Raw genomic sequence first — 17,525 nt, forward strand, 5'->3', positions numbered from 1 at the left:
TATCACATTTAATTTAATCCTCATATTGGTTCTGTTGAGCATGCATCATTATCCTCATTTTATAATGAGAATATTGAGGGTTGGGAAAATGAAGTGATAATATACCCAGGATCATGGATAAAAAATGGCAGAGGGAGTCTGAATTAGAACTCAGGTCTCTGTGATTTCAGAAGGCTGTTTTGTATCTTTCTCCAAATAGTTACACAACCATTATTTTTGTTACTGAAAAATAATTGAGGAAATGTGTCATTGTTTTCTTTCCTTCCCCCAATTATTCAACATTAGGACAGTTTTCTTCTTTTCACTATAATAAATAAACATTAAAAGAAATATAGCTTTTTTTTCTTTTCATATTTAAGACAGTTTTTCCTTAGGCAAGGTTTCCAGAAGAGAATTACTAGTGCAAATATTATGATCATATAAATGAGTAACATACATTGAAAGGCACATCTTAAAAGGGACAATAACAAGATTACATGGAAAAGTTGTATGACTTTTTCTGGAAAAAGCCTTACTACATTCTAACATTCCCTTTGAGATCTTAGTCTTTTCTTCATTTTCTGTAGGAATCCCTCACACTCTGAGCCTATTCTCTATCTGTCCTTCATTGTGCTGGAATCACTGCCTACCTTTGAATAACTAGCAGATGCTTTCCTCTCACCAAGTTAACATGGCTTCTACTCCTCCTCAGTCTTCCTCCTATATTTCCATCTCTACAATAGCAGTCCTGGGCTCTAAACACACCCATGTGGGATTTGGCAGACCCTTGGAAAACACTGTTAAGTTTTTAGGAAAAGCCTGTTAGTTACTAAACCATGGCTGATTGTTATATAGAGCAATGGTTTTCTGTATATTCTTTGAAGCCTGTGGGCTTTTTTGAACCTGCCATGAAACAAGGAGAAAGCCACCAAGCTGTGGGCACCTGGACCCCCCCTTTCCATCCCTTTCAACCAGAGTCTCCCTGTTCTTGTCTGATTAACAAACTGCAGCTTTTGGGGAAGGGTTTCCTTTTAAATTGATTGCTGCTGCTTAAAGACAAAGGTTCTAAAATTACTGCAATAAAATTATTGCAATAGAGAAATAGGAATTAACCCAAGAAGTGATAGCCAGACTTTTTATGAAATTAATTCAAATAATAAAGTTAATAATATTAATAAAGTTAATAGAAGCCTAAAGAATACCAAAAAAGATCTCCTGACCCTCCCCCAGACTGACCTAGAATGCATACCGCACACACACAAACACGCATAAGACCACAAAAACTTAGGATTGTCTTATTACTTTCCAATTACTGCTGTGACAGAAAAAGAAAGTTTGGCACTTTGGGGAATTGGAATTAATTGAAAGCAGAATTGAGTTAATTTCCATTTCGGTGTCCTTTATTGAATGGGTCTTTAGTGCACATTTCTAATTAGTAGAATGAGAACTTTTTATGTTGGGGGGAGGGTGATGAGGAAATATTCTACCCTGAAACTAAAGTAATTCATCAGGAAAAATCCTGCAAACATTTTCAGGGAGGAAAATCTGTATGATCTTTGTGATCTGTCTGATCTTAGAAGAATGCTTTAAAAATTATGGAAGGGGTTGTTTGATTTCTTCTCTAACTTGGAAGTGACATAGGTTTCACGATATGACATATTTCATGACCTTGTTTGTATATATGTCATAGTTTGTACTTTCTCCGATGCTGTCTTACTAGATCATTACTTGATCCCTTACTTCATCCCTCTGCAAGGCACTGTTACCATCTAGGTTATATGGAAGGAGACTGAAGTTCTGAACAATTAAGTATTTACTCAAAGTTACTTAAGAAGTAGCTCTAAGTGAGACCATTACTCTATTAGCTTAGATCTTTAAATAAACTACTTCATGCCACAGGATTTCAAAGCACTATAATATAAGGAAACACTTTTACTGTCATTAATGATGTGTTCCTTCCTATGTGGGCTCTGAGAGCCATCTGAACAAACAGGTTGAATGGATTGGTAAAAGGAGAAAAGTTCTGACAGGTCTGATGAGACAGAGGGAGATTGAGAGAGAGAGAATAGAAAAAAAGAGGGATATAACCACCAATTCAGAGGCTATGAAATATTACTTTAAAAATTTTATGTGTCATTTATTGCCAATAATTTTTAAAGCTAGATGAAATGGACAATTTTCTAGGAAAACATAAATTGCTGAGCTTTGTTTTAAAAACCGTATAAAGCCAGGGTCACCTGAGTGACTCAATTGGTTAAGCATCTGCCTTCAGCTCAGGTCGTGATCCCACATTGGACTCCCTGCTCAGCGGTGAGCCTGCTTCTCCGTCTCCCTCTACCTGCCACTCCCCCTGCTTGTGCTCTCTCTCTCTCTCAAATAAATAAAATCTTTTTAAAATTTTTTAAAAAATAAAAACCATAAAGTCAACAACAACTGTCTAGAGAAGATATTGAAAGAGGGATGTCAAATATCTACTTCTCAAATAAGAAATAACCTAGGATAATATCACAGGAAATTTCTGAAAATAGCAGTGACTATTATTTAATCTGTACCAGAGAATAGTACATATGTAAATCACTATTTCCATCCTATGAGGTTCTGATCCTGAATCTACTCTAGAATAGCCTAAATAAATAAATATACAAATATTCTGAATAAAATATCAGAAAGCAAAAATACAATAACATGAATTTATTCTAGAGCACAAAAATGGCTGGATGCTTATAAATCTATTAATATAATTTATTAATCAACATAATGAAAGAAAACAAAGAACATGACATGACCCTTAGAAGCAAAATGATAGGGAGATAAAATAAATTTCACAATATATAGGCATGGATGCAAGTATTTAAAACAAGGATACCCCATGATAGTGTTATTTTTTTATTCCTGCTTCTAAAAATATAGATAACCAAATCATTCTTGAATATATAACAGCTTATGGTGACAAAAGCAATACATTAAAGAATTAAAATATAGGGCCAGACAGCCCCCCAATTAAGCAGTCTTATTTTGAAAATGGTCCTTGGTCCTCAAGTCAGACTCTTAATTGATTTTTTCCCATATGTGGGTGTTGCTAGAAACAGGGCAGCCCCTGCCAACTGAACCAGGTCACAAAGCCATCATCATAGCGTTGGTTAACTGTCTGAATGCTAATCGCCTCACCAGACTGAGCAACATGGGAGCAGAGTGGGGTTTATTTGTCTTTGTGTCCCCAGCTCTTTGTGACATTCTGAGTTTGTCATCAACAAATACTTGTGGAATTGAATTGAATTCCCATCCAGTACTACAAGAGAAACGTGCCTTCTAACACATGGTGCTTCACATAGGCAAAAAACAATTACTGGTAAATAGAAAGAGTTTAGCCTGGAGGTGGTTTTTGTGAGGGGGGAAAAAACCCATCAAGCAAAGTTTTAGTAGCAGAAATATATCCCCTGTGCCCACCATGGGGCTTAAAGATCCTGCAATCTCCTAAGGAGTGGTCCCACACTAAAACTAAGTACCACTGATCCTTCACTATTGCCAGCAATCCGAGAGCTCCCAAAGCCAGTGAGAAAAGGAGCAACAAGTGGGCAACCCTGTATCTCAGGAGCACATAGAGGTTCTTTACATCAGAATACAGAGTAACACGGGACACCTGGGTGGCTCAGCGGTTGAGCATCTGCCTTCGGCTCGGGGCGTGATCCTGGGATCCAGGATCGAGTCCTACATTGGGCTCCCTGCCTCTGTCTGTGTGGAGCCTGCTTCTGTCTCTGCCTCTGTGTCTCTCATGAAAAAATAAATAAATTAAAAAAAATACAGAAAAACAGAGATCTTTCTACTTCTACTCCACAGGCATATTCATGTTTATTTGTTTGTTTACATAATATCAGCCAGGATAGAGAAATTTGGTTGAGTTGCTTGCTATATGTCAACATCAATCGGAAAAAAAAAAAAAAAAAAAAAAACACCAGTATGCTATCACACACACAAAAAAACAACCCAATGGTTAGAGATAATTATTTTAAAAATTAAAGTCAAAATTTAATTTATCATGTCATTTGAGACATCAAAACATATCACCAGTTTCAGAGCCTATTACTTCCAAGGGGTCTTCTGACTCATTTTATTGTCTGGCATACATAAATGTGCCAGAACCCAATTTTGTGAACCTAAATGCTATAGCATGGGTCTAGTCAGGAAGATGTGCTCGCTCTCTTTTCTTATCCTGGTTCTACTAATTTAATTTCAACCTTTCAAACAGGTTCTCTCTCTGGATTCATCTGAGCTGAAGTTAAGAGCTTCTCCAAGACACTCTCCAAGAGGTGGAGAGCCCAGTGTTGCCCCAGTGCAAGGTAATACCTACTTCAAAGGAAGATGAAGTTACTGTCACTGTATTTTCACCAGGCTGGTCCTGAGTGGAGAAGCAGGAAGACAGTGAAGGGCAAGAAAGGCTCCTAAGAGAACCGTGGAGAAAGAGCCCTGAGCTTCAGCCCTAGGGATGACCCTAATTAGCAGAGGGGTCTATCAAAGTGGCAAACCTTAACTAGTCCTCAGGAAGTATGCTTCCCACTGAGGCAGAGGCAGCAGCAAGCCTCAGAAGAGCTGGATCATGTGGCTGAGTTAGTAGTACCTTGTGAAATAGATCATCAGTCACTAAAGCCTTTTTTAGGTGAGAGGGGAAACCAGGTTACTGCTGCCTCTCCTGGGGGACATTTCATAGTTCAGATAAAATGACATCCAATTTGGATCTGCCTTTGGCGCTTTCAGAACTGCTAGAAAGGAGAATAGTGTAAAATCCAATCCTCAGAATGACTGTAATTTCTCATTACCTCCCAGTGAACGAAGACTCCAGGAGTTGGAAATCACAGACAAACCCTGCAAATCTAAAACCTCAGTTAGAAGAATAGCCCCACAGCTCATGCAGTGTTGACAGGGGTCAGCAATGTTCTCAGGCCACTAAGAAGCTACAACATTCTCCTTGCAGAACTGGTCTACCTACAAGCTGTATGCATTTGCACCTGAGGATCTCAATTCCTGCAGGTCCCCTGCCTTAAAACCCTCTGCACTCTTCCAACCCAAATCCCACCAACCTCCAAAAGGCAGTTCATGCGTCATACTCTTCCTAAGCCTATCTTGGCCATTCTCCTCAACTGTCACCTATCCTCACTAAGGCAAAGGTCATTTTATAATCTGTTATTACTAGAGTCTAACAACATATACTAACTTAAAGAAATATTCAATATTTTTATTCATCAATGAAAAATGTAAATTCATCATTAGTTTGATTATTTCGTCTCTAATTTTAGCCTATTTCCTGCATGGCCTTCCTAGAGTTAAGGTGCATCAAACCCAATCATGAGTAACTTCTTACCACTTCTTACCAATATCTGGTAGGTTTGGCACAAAGGCAAAAGGTCTAGAGATATCCCATCAAGAAATAAGAACACAATGGGACTAGTATATTCTGATTCCCAAATCTCTTGTTGCACTGTTTCAGTTTCCTTTTGGGAACAAGTTGGGACAGGAATAAGTAAATGAAACATAGAAGTTCTTCATCCTCTTGCCTCCAAACTGAATTACATGCTTCTCCCATCCCCGATTGTCAGATAGCAATCCTATTCTTCAGAACTTTTAAAAAATACATATGGAAACAGACTGAACAATCACACTTGACATCTATTCTAGGGCTGTTTAAACATGATGTAAGGAAAATTATTCCTTGTGTAGATTATGCCCATTTCATCTTGTTCTGAGGTCACTTGGAAATAGCTCTCTCACCAAGGTCAGTCAATCTAACAGGGGGTACACACGTGCTATGCCACATCATTTCCTGCCTCTGATGGCACGTACTTCATGCTTTCATAGGCCCTCCATTTTGCTTTTTGGTAATGCAATCTGAACATTTTCACCAGGCATCCCCCTATAGATGGATGTAAAAATGTTCTCCGGTATCAAGATGGTAGTTCACCTGCTTACTGGCAGGGTCGGGACTGAGATGCAACCCTGACTTCTCACTCTGCAGGGCCACAAGGAAGCCACGACCTCTTTCTGGCCTTCCATATTTTCATCTGTAATAGAAATAGGCTCTCAACTCTAAAATGCTGAGACTAGACTCTAGCAGGCTGTCTCCAAATATTACTCGGGAACATGGGGACATAGCAACTCACAGCCTCCCTTTCCCAGCCCACTCAGTCCCCTCAGCCTTCCATAATTGTTTTATTCAGTCTTAAAAACAAAAACAGAGACAAAAAAACAAAAAGCCACTGTACCCCAAACTGGATTTATGGTAAACAGTTCACAATTTCCCAATCCTGAATTCTTCCACTATGCAGTTTTAGATTTTTTTTTTTTTTTGTACTTAGGTCTTTATTTGGAGAGAAGGAAACAAAATCAGCTATTCTTCAGATCTTTTGCTATTTTTTTCCTGCTAAATGAGCATCCCTGGTTGTTATATTCCTCTCTAAAGAATATTTTCACCTGACTGTTCCATGGTCACCTCAAACTCAAGCTGTTTAAATCTTGCAGGTCATCTTTAGCCTATTCCAGGCTCCCCCTTGGGAGTTCCCTAGCCCTGTCACCGGCTCAAGACCTCCAAATGAACTTCCTCTCCTCCTCCAATCCAGCAGTGAAATCCTTCCGAGTCTTTCTTTGTCATATTTCTTAAATTTCCCCTCTCTCTTTTCATTCTCTCTGTTTCAACCCTGACTGCTATGTGCCTAAACATCTGTAGGAGCTTCCTAAGTAGTTTATCCAATGCTCTACACTGCTACTAGATTATATTCCTTTATTATTTTAAAGCTTTTATTTATTTATTTGATATATATAGAGAGAGCATGCACATGAGTTGAGGGGAAGGGCAGAGGGAGAGGGATAAGTAGACTCCTTGATGAGCAGGGAGCCCACAAGTGGGGCTCAATCTTAGGACTCTGGGATCAAACCTGAGCCAAAGGCAGAATGGACTGAGCCACCCAGGTGCCCCTAGATTATTTTCCTTTGATCATTTCTTACTTCTGCTCAAAGACTCAAGTTATAAAGTATAATACATCAATTATTTTTTCTGGGTCCTCCACAATGTCCCTGACCTTCCTCTCCAACCTTGTTTCCAATATGTAGAAAGTATTCCAGCCTGCTGAGTTAATTCATTTTCATTCCTGCATTGTTTCTTCCTTTCTCTGCTGCCTGGTCTGCCCTCCTCCCCCTCCCCCAATTGTCAAATCCTTATTCCTTCCCTGAGGTCCAACTCAGGCTCTTTACCTCTGGAACTTCCTCCTTCAATCCAATAGCAAGTTATTTCTCCTTTCTTGGAATATCTGTAGAATTCAATTGGAATCGGGGATCCCTGGGTGGCTCAGCGGTTTAGCGCCTGCCTTGGGCCCAGAGTGTCCTGGAGTCCCAGGATTGAGTCCTGCATTGGGCTCCCTGTATGGAGCTTGCTTCTCCCTCTGCCTGTTTCTCTGCCTCTCTCTCTATCTCTCATGAATAAATAAATAAAATCTTAAAAAAAAAAAAAAAAAGAATTCAGTTGGAACCTAAACCATGAGTTTCTACTGTTATTTATCTTACATAAATAATTTCATTTTCTAGGGCGCCTGGGTGGCTCAGTCAGATAAGTGTCTGCCTTTGGCTGCAGTTATGATCCCAGAGTCCTGGGATTGCTGCCGCAGGTTCCATTATAAACTTCTGGAGAAAAGAGGCTATTTTTTTTCTACCTCTTACTCTCCTTGGTGCTGACTCTATGTTCTTACATAGAGAAGAACTCAAAAAAAGCTTGTTGAGTAAGATGATAAACCTGCTAAACACTGCAAGTGGCAACTATTTAGCACATAATCTAATGTGCTAATTAGGTGTAATTATTAATAATTAAGTGGTTTAATGTTCTCTTACCTAAAAATCTAATAATCGGTAGTCATGAATGTAGAGACTGAGGGAGGAAGAATTTGGCTGGAAATGCTAAGGAGAAAGAATGAAAGGATTTAAGGCTCTATTTCAGCCCGAAAAGGCGTTCTCAGAGCTATAGGGTAGAAAGTAGGATAACCTACAGGGCACCTGAGTGGCTTAGTCGGTTAAGTGACTGACTCTTGATTTCGGCTCAGGTCATAGTCTCAGGGTCATGGGATTGAGACCTATGTCAAGTCCCATGCTGGACCCTGCATCAGGCTTGGAGCCTACGAGATTCTCATTCTCCCCACCCCCGCCCTCTCTTTCTCCCTCTACTCCTTCCTCATCCTGCTGGTTCTCTCTCTCTAAAAAAAAAAAAAAAAAAAAAAAAAAAAAGTTACTTAAAAAAAGTAGGATAATCGGCAATGGCTTAGCCTATATATATATATATATATATATATATATATATATATATATATATAAAATGCTAGTGTTTTGGAAGCAAAATGAATCCTTTTCATTTTTAGCCCATTTTGGAATGCACCTTGGCAAATTCACTACCTGGGGTTTGCCCACTTCTTTTCTTTTCTTTTCTTTTCTTTTCTTTTCTTTTCTTTTCTTTTCTTTTCTTTTCTTTTCCTTTCTTTTCTTTTCTTTTCTTTTCTTTTCCTTTCTTTTCTGTTCTTTCTTTTCTTTTAATAACCACAGAACCTGCCTTCAGCCTGCAGTGTCTGCCATTCATCTGCTTGGGGACCGGTGCTTCTGGCCTGCTCCAAAACAAATCACATGATAGGCAGTTCGTGAATGAGCCAGTGGAGGCAAGATGAATGAGGATGGAGAGAGACCCACCCCTTTGAAAAGAATATTTCCAATCTAGTCCTTGATTCTTTAACTCCTTCTCACACATTCTTTAGGTTGTGTCCTTCCTCTGGGCTGTGGTTTGTGGAGCTGAAGAGGAAAGTACTGAAAATCAGGATGCAAAATTCACATGCTAAACAAATCCCTACTTGGTAAATTCCTGTAAATTCAATTATCAAAGCTTTTTGAATTTATTGTTAATTCATAATTAACATACTTATAGGCATAATTCCCATTGACAAAAGTGAAAGAAGCAAGTAGATGCAGTACATTTGAAAAGTTATTATTAAAGTGTTAAAATAGAATGTTTAGAATCCTAGAAGTGAGATAGTTCATTTGTGAAAATCTTGGGATGTGAAGGACATGACAGAGAAAAGCTAGGTTGAAACCCAGACTTTTATGTACCTCTACCAGGGCCGATTTCATTCCCATCTCTTGAACTTCCAGGTCTTCTCAAATTTACAATATCCCATATTCATACATCAAGGATAAAAAGTTTCAAGACTTTTGGTTGCTGCTTAAATATCACTTTATTAGAAAGGTCTTTCCTGACCACATGTGTAAGAGCAGGACCCAACTTCCATTGTCCACTTGCCTTTCACTGCTTTGTTTTTATCTGTAGCACTAACCAGTAAATGACAATACTATCTATTTATTTGTTCACTGGCCATCTTGGCCCGCCACCTCCACTTCACCAGGGCATGGGCATTTTTATTCACTCTACATTTTCTGAGGCTCAGAAAGATCAAGCACAGAATAGGTTCAAATAAATAGGTGTTGAATAAATGAATGAACCAATATCATAGTTTGGAGAGACCAAGCCAAACCAAACCAGAATTACTTGCAATCTTTAAACTAAAGATGAAGCATATAGTGGTGAAGAAAATCAGAACTGAAGGATTACATAGAGATCAGCTAGCCAAACCCTGTTGCTTCACGAATAAAGAAAATGAGGTCAAGAGTTTGAGTGACTTGACTAAGTCTTAAGCTCCTGTTTGAATGGAAATAATAAAATGGCTCACTCAGAAACCCTGGTTACCATTGCAGGAGCCAGAATCTGGAAGTTGCATTTTCAGCTGCAGCCTTAGCCCAGCTATGTGACAGGGGAGCCCCCACCAATCAACTGCTTGACACTCTCAGGCCTAAAAATGGATTTAGAGCTGGATTAAGGAGCTATGCATGCACCAATGTGTCAGAGGCACTACAAGAGCCCTGGAAATGGGAGTGGGAGAAAACTGTATTTGTTAGGACTTCTCTCAAGGAAAGCATCTTGTGTGATTAAAATAAATGCTTCGATAAACATGGTAAGGCTATGTGGGTGGGTGGGTGGGAAGGTGGGGGTGATGGGCTGTCCTGGGTGCAATCTTTCTTTCTTTCTTCCTTTCTTTCTTTCTTTCTTTCTTTCTTTCTTTCTTTCTTTCTTTCTTTCTTTCTTTCTTCTTTCTTTCTTTCATTTAAAAATAGGCTACACATCCAGCATGGGGCTTGAACTCACAACCTGAGATTAAGAGTCACATGTTATACCAACTGAGTCAGCTGGGCACTCCCTAGGTACAGTCTTGAGTGGCAATAAAAAGCCTACTAAGAAAGGTGAGTCCAGTTTCCTTATAAAATGTTTGTTCAGCTGAGTGATGTAGTGTGAGGCTGGAGCCAAACTGCCTTGACCCTGGATGGGAGGCCAAATATTGCCCCTGAGGGGCCTCTTTCACTCTTCTTCCATGAGGGGATCAGCCTGTTGTTTATTCAAATATTAAATATTGAAAGCAAATCTGTTTGAATGAGTGTCAGAGTTTTAGCCTGCTTCAGGTCTCTCGACACCTAATTTTATATTTCAGGAGCCCCTTCTCACTAACTGATTGGCAAATCACAATCACATCACATCCTCTCAGGCACTTTTCTCTGGAACCTCGGAGAGGCTGCCAGGGTAAGGCTCCCCATGTGTACCTGGGCTAGCTAGAAAAATTGGCTGATATGATATTGCTACTTATAACAGCTAAGCTGGAACTAGTTGAAATATGATATTGCTACTTATAACAGCTAAGCTGGTAGATGATCACAGTTCATGCATTTCATCAAACACTTGCCTCTGTACTTTTGTTCCTCCCGTTCTCTATGCCTCAAGCATTTTTCCTTACCTAAAGAAGTATTTCTCATCCTTCAAGGTTCAATTCAAGCACCTCCTTCTCTACGAAGCCAGCTCTGATCCTCTAAATCATCTTTAGTCAACCCTTCTTCTACTACATTCTCATACCATACTATTAGTATCTCTCCCTACTGGGAATTATTAGCTATAGTTAATAATATAATTAATTACCTCTGGAACTTCCTCCTTCAATCCAATAGCAAGTTATTTCTCCTTTCTTGGAATATCTGTAGAATTCAATTGGGATTGGGGACCCCTGGGTGGCTCAGCGGTTTAGCTGAGCAATATTTACTATTTTTCCCATGCAAAACTGTCAGCTCTACTAAAGCAGGGACCATGTCTTATTCATAGCCATAGCGCCTGGTGGGCATCTGGTTCTTACCAAACTAGAGTGCTGGACTCTAAGCCTCAGGATAAATATAGATCATCTCCTTATATGGCAATTTTACTTAGTAATAAGCAACTTAAAAATTATTACATATTCTTAAATGCTGAGATATTTTATAGAGAGGCATGCAAAATTAGGCTTTTAAAGGTAAATACATTTATATTATTTGTTCACATTCCTCTGAGGTAGTTTGAGAACTTTTTGTGATGAGCACTCAACACAAGTTTGAGTTGAATTTAATTCAATTCCAGAGTATGTGGATGGTTAATGATTTTTTTATTCCCTAAAGCAGACAACAATAAGGAGAGGTTGGTAAAAGGGTATAAGTTATAAGATGAATAAGGTCTGAGGGTGTAATGTATAACCTAGTGACTAAAGTTAATAATACTGTATAATTGAAAATTTCTAAGAGAGTAGAACTTAATGTTCTCACCAAAAAAAAAAAAAAAAAAGGTAAATATGTGAGGTGATGGATGTTTTAATTAATTCGATGGGGGAAATCTTTTCATAGCATACACATATAACAAATCAGCTGGTTAAAAACATTACAATTTTATTTGTCAATTATTCCTCAGTAAACCTGAGGAAAAAAGAAAAGAAAATGACACAGAACTTTATTCATTCATAGTAATAGCAAGGAGATGCTTTTTTTTGCTCCAAATCAATAACCTCAAAAAGGCAAGCTGGAAAAATCAATGCTATTTCACCTAAAATTATATTAAATATTGTTTTAACAAAAGTTCACTATTTAAACATGGGAACTGAGAAATCTTTTGGAGCAACTACCCTTTGGCAAAGACCAAATGCTTCTTTGTATTTAAACAAATTTTTATGATATCTCGTACACACAAAACTGCATATTCAATATATGGATAAGTCTTCAAAGCTCCTACAGCATCTGATATGTAAAGTTTTTAATGAATAATAAATATTTATCAAGTAAATATCCTTGGGACATTATGGTCTTGCCACAATTATAAGCTACTGTCAAGTAGTAGGAGGTGAGACTAAAATTGGATTTTTAGTTAGGTATATTAGGTTAAATAGACTCAAAAAGAAATGAACCAGATATGGCATTGTTTGTAAGCCTTGCTCTAAATTACATTACTTTGAAACCTGAATTAGGAAAATAATTATGAAAGGAATACATATACTCAGTGTAGAAATATTGAGAAACTGACCAATTTTACTGTCTTTCTCTTCTCTACTCTTTGAAGATGGAAGAGTTGATGGAAAAACAAACCATCCATCAGGAGTCACTGGAGGACAGCAGAAGGCATGGGGATGTGAATGATACTCCCTGAGTGATCCACACTAGTTTGTGTGTGGGACTCACTGCAGTGAGAGGACAGAACTGCTTTCCAAATTTTGAGTTTTATCTTGCACACACAGTCTCCAAGCTTTAGTCTCCCAGTCTCCTTTGCAAAAGGAATGACCTTCCAATGATTTCCATCCGATTTTTAGCAATATATCTTTCTAATAGCTTATTGTTTAATCACTGATCTTCCAATAAGTCTGAATCAAGTGGTCTTATCTCCTTTTTCTATCTTATCCTATCATCTAAATTACTATTCCCATGATCATTTATTCAGTCATACATTAATTATAGACTTCTTACTTACCTATGAAAATCAGAATCAGAATCCTTCAGTGACTCCTAAAGTTCAAATGTCCTAACACAGCAGACCTCTACCTTCATGGTCTGCCTCCCCCCAGCTCTCCAAGTCATCTTTAGTCACTCTTGTATACACACTATCCAAACACAGTCTTGTGTTTGGCTCCCTGTCTTTTCTGGCCTCTAGGCTTTATAGAGTTGTTCCTCAATGGATCTCCTTCCCTTACACTGGGCGAATTGTCACACTCCTTGTGTCCTCCAAGAGTCTGGGCAAGTATCATTCTTCCTTGTCTTTCTTGACATGTCTTGCTTAAGGTAAGCCTTTGCTTTTTTGTGCGGCAATAGTGTCTTGTCCATATGTCTATTATAGTATTTATGTTAAATTATTGATTTAAGAATCTTACTTCTACAAGAGGCAGGGATCCATATTACTTTCAGGGTGTTCATGAATTCCCTGAGTTATAGGTAAAATTTTATGTTGTAGGTTCAGAGCTCACATCAGACTCACAACAGAGTCCCTATTTACCCTCTCAAAACCAAATTGAGAACTGCTACACTAGATTATGAGTCCCCGTGAAACAGAAAGTGAGTTCTGTACTTTGAATTTCTATAGTTAGAGGCCTAATGTTAGCTGAATGAACATTTCAGTCATTTTTTAGACTACATATTTATATTAGTAGATATATACTAAATTCAATCTCCTCTATTCATTGATTTTTTTAAGTAGATGGGAAGTGTGATACAGTAAAAAGTACATTTTCTTTTGACATTGGTCAAAAGGAAAGATATGGAAGCATTTATGCCAAACTACTACTAACAGTGATTATTCTTGGAAAAAGGGATGGGGTAGGGGTGGGATGGACTTTCAAATTTTACTTATACTCTTGTGTCTTTTTTTTAAGATTTATTTTTTTATTTGAGAGAGTATGCATGTGCACAAGTTGGGGAAGGTACAGAGGTGGAGGGAGAGAGACAATCCTCAAGCAGACTCCTTGCTGAGCATGAAGCCCAACCCAAGGCTCGATTCCAGGACCCTAAGATTGTGATCGAGCCAAAATCAAAAATTGGCCACTTAACTGACTAACCCACCCTGGCACTTCTAGGCTCTTCTGCCTTGATCAAGTTTGTTTGTTTTGCAATGTGTGCTTTTTAGTTTCGAAACTTTAAAATAATGTTTTAAACCATAGGACTTTCTTCGTAAGTTCATGAGATATCTAGCTTCAAATTGCAGACCTGCTACTTATTTAGTTTTATGTCATGGGAATGTTACTTACCCTTCATAAGCCTACATCTCCTCATCTGTAAAATGAGGATAATACTTACCTATCCCACATAGTTATCATGCCACAAAGCCTAACATGAAGTAGGGACTCAGTAAATATTAGTTGAATGCAAATTTTGTTGTCCTTAAGGTTTTGTTGTGTTTGCAATCTCCAAAGACATTCAAAATAAAACTCAGTGAAAATATAGTTCATTATTATCTCAATACTGTAAGCATTCATACATTCAGTAAAAGTCTGATGTAACATGGCTAGTTTATAAGGTGGCTTAGCTCTGACTGCTAATGAAGAAGGAATCTCATGATATATTTACCTGTTTTTAAATAAAGAAGAGTTGGGGTGTATGGGTGACTCAGTTAAGCCTCTATCTTCTGCTTAGGTCATGATCCCAGGGACCTGAGATCAAGCTCCTTACCTCCTCAGGTTCCCTGCTTAGCGGGGAATCTGCTTCTCCCTCTTCTTCTGCCCTTCCCTCTTGTTCCTGCTCTCTTGCACTCTCTCTCTTTCTCTCAAATAAATAAATAAAATCTTTTAAAAAATAAAAACAAATAAACAAAGGAGAATTACAAGATTCTTAAGCAATGCATAAATGTTTAAATTTATAAATGAAGTACAAGTACTAGTTTAAACTAAGTACACTGGTTTAAACTAAGCTCTCAGCTCATCTGTGTCGTTACTAGAAATAAGCTCTAAGCAATTTTCACTCACCTCGTGGCCTGTCTCCACCAGTAGACATCACATCATGTTTTGTAAAGTCTTTCTGATTTTTCTAGAGGTTCTACAAGAAACAAAAGGCCATTGATAAGGATAGGTATCTTGTAATTTATACCATCCTTTGTTTTAAGATTGCTGTTAAAAATTTCTAATCATTCAACAATATATAAAGATTGCTGTTAAAAATTTCTAATCATTCAACAATATATAAAGTAAAAATGAAAGTTCTTGTTTCTTTTAGCCCTTTCCTTTTTAAGTTACCTGGTATTCAGTAAACACACTCACCTTGGTATTTCTATCTTTGGGTGACTAATAAAAACAAATTCCTATGTATTTAAAATCAGCTGGAGTACTTCAACATTCAAAGCAATTCATCAGACCCTAAAATGATGAAAGCCACAAATCTAGAGATTTTCCTAAATATCCCACATTAAATGAAGTCATGTACTTCAAGTGACAAGTGAAACGGGTTTGTAATAGGTTTTTCTGTAGGGGCTGATTGAGGTGATCTACAGTCAAAATTAAGTAGAAATCCATTTGGAAAATGCTCTATGAGTATATGGTGGGTTTTTTGGGTTGTGGGGCTTAAGTTTGTTTTTGAGTAATATAACAGGTTCAACCCAGCTACTTGTTTTATTTATTTTTCATTTTTTCATTATCTGAAGCTTCTTCTTTGGCCATTTGGCCAAGTCACAGAATCTTTCTGGGCATCCGTTTCTTGATCTGCATAAGTGGCATCATAATAAGAATGTAAGTGTGAGGATTAAGGGAGATCAAGGCTGGAATGTGATTCTGGCTGGAATGTGGGCAGTAGCGGCACTGAAGGCTTACTAAGTCTCCTTTGCCATTTTGTCAAGGTCCACTCCTTTATCTTAAGAGAATCTTCTTTAGTAACCCAGTTTAAAAACTATGTTCCCCCTTCTCCTTCACAGCTAGGTGAATAGATTCAACCCCTGAGGTAGAAGTAGAAATAATGTGAATGATCTGTGGGAAGTCTCAAAAGACACAACATTTTTTTATTCCTATTCTTCCTTCCTACTGGCTGAACACAAATGAGATAGGTGGAGTCTGAACAACTTGGATGGCAGGAGAGCAGGATGGAAGGAACCAGGGTCCTTCAGACAAGGACCCACTCTAACAGCTCTGGACTGCTAACCTGTGGGCTTTTTTTTTTTTTTTTTTTTAATAGGCTCTGTGCCCAATGTGGAACTTGAACTCATATCCCTGAGATCAAGAGTCACATGCTCTACTGACTGAACCAACCAGGCAGCCCTAGGCTTTTTTTTTTTTTTTTAATATAAGAGAGAAATAAACTTCTAGCTTGTTTAAGCCACTGTTGTTTTGCTTTTCCATCTTATGCAGATGAACCCAAACTTACTGATATGTTGGCCTTTTAGGGAAATGTCTAAAACCAAGAAGCATTTTTTTTTTTTTTTTTGCATTTTTAATTCTTAAAAGTCTTCTCTCCCTTAAGTATGTGTGTCCCTTTTATTGAATAACAAATTCGCCACTCTTCAGAAGCCTCAGGAGCATCACTTCAATCCTTGTTTTTACCCTTCTTCCTTGCAACAATTATATTGTGGAATTATACACTCATTTGAGCTCTTCAGATAGGAACTTGAAAGATGGGGCCATTCTACTGGGGAAGAAAGAAGGAAGTTTGGCTAAAATTCAGTTTTTAGCTTTTTTTGTGGATTAAAGAAAAACAGTTCATTTCAACTGAGCACATACCATGTAAAAAGCACTGTGCCAGGTGTTAGGAGAAATATGAAGATGACATTATTCCTCCTTCAGGAAGACACACGAGTAACCTGTAGCCCATAATGGATTATAAAAAATGCAATCAGAAAAATATAAAGTGCCTAAAACTTTCAGAGGAAAAAAGATGGTTCTAGTTCTGAGGATTACAGAAAATTTCACAAAGAAGATAGGATCTGTGGGGCACCTGGCTGGCTCAGTTGGTTAAGCGTCTGACCTCGGCTCAGGTCATGATCTCTGAATCCTGGGATAGAGCCCCGAGTAGGTGGGCTCCATGTTCAGCAGGGAGTCTGCTTCTCCCCCTGCCCTTTCCTCCACTCATGCTCTCTCCCTCTCTCTCTCAAGTAAATAAATCTTAAAAGCAAAGATAGGATTTGGACTGGGATTTGCACAACGTGTAGAAATGGTAAAAAGGATCAGCAAAGGAACAGAGTAGAAAGTCACAAGACACAGGTGGACTTAGGGATTTTAGGGAGCATGAAGGGTAGGGCAGGAGGAAAAGCTAGACTGGGAGACTGGGGAAAGATACGGGGCCGTGGTACCTGCTTGGGGGCCTGCTCTGCAGTAGAGAGAACAAGGAGTCACTGAAAGTTTTAAACACGGGAGTAGCCAGATGCCATGTCTTCAGTAAGGAGATGCTTCTCACAGGATGCCCTACAAAGGGAACACCAGCTGCAGGGAGGCCAGAGAGCAGGCCCTGTAAGCAATCCAAGAGGTGATGATGATCTGAATGAGGGAAGCAACTATTAGAAAGGACAAGAAGACACAGATAGAAGCAACATTTCAGAGGTTATTGCATGAGCTCAATGTGTACTTTGCCCAGGAAAAAGATGTGGATTGTAATTCTCAGATTCAGAAAGTGAAGATTATAGCCATTAAGGAGTTTTTAAAATTGCACTTATTTGAACTGGGAAACTAAAGGGAGGT

General features: G+C 38.4%; 1 protein-coding gene and 1 long non-coding RNA gene across 7 annotated transcripts in view; one reads left to right on the plus strand and one right to left on the minus strand.

Moving 5' to 3' along the window:
• Positions 1-4,536, plus strand: part of LOC140601485 (uncharacterized) — a 47,514-nt gene extending 42,978 nt beyond the window's left edge. For all 3 annotated transcript variants that reach the window (XR_012004493.1, XR_012004494.1, XR_012004495.1), the window contains one exon: positions 4,226-4,536. This is a non-coding gene — a long non-coding RNA (uncharacterized lncRNA). The remainder of the gene's footprint in view (positions 1-4,225) is intronic.
• The window catches only part of ARHGEF33 (Rho guanine nucleotide exchange factor 33), an 86,636-nt gene that overhangs the window by 66,437 nt on the left and 2,674 nt on the right, over positions 1-17,525 (minus strand). For all 4 annotated transcript variants that reach the window (XM_072770439.1, XM_072770442.1, XM_072770443.1 and 1 more), the window contains exon 2: positions 14,835-14,904. The gene's annotated coding sequence lies outside the window, so the exon portion shown is untranslated. The remainder of the gene's footprint in view (positions 1-14,834; positions 14,905-17,525) is intronic.

The sequence above is a fragment of the Canis lupus genome, chromosome 12, assembly GCF_048164855.1.
Source record: "Canis lupus baileyi chromosome 12, mCanLup2.hap1, whole genome shotgun sequence".
NCBI classification, from domain to species: Eukaryota; Metazoa; Chordata; class Mammalia; order Carnivora; family Canidae; genus Canis; species Canis lupus.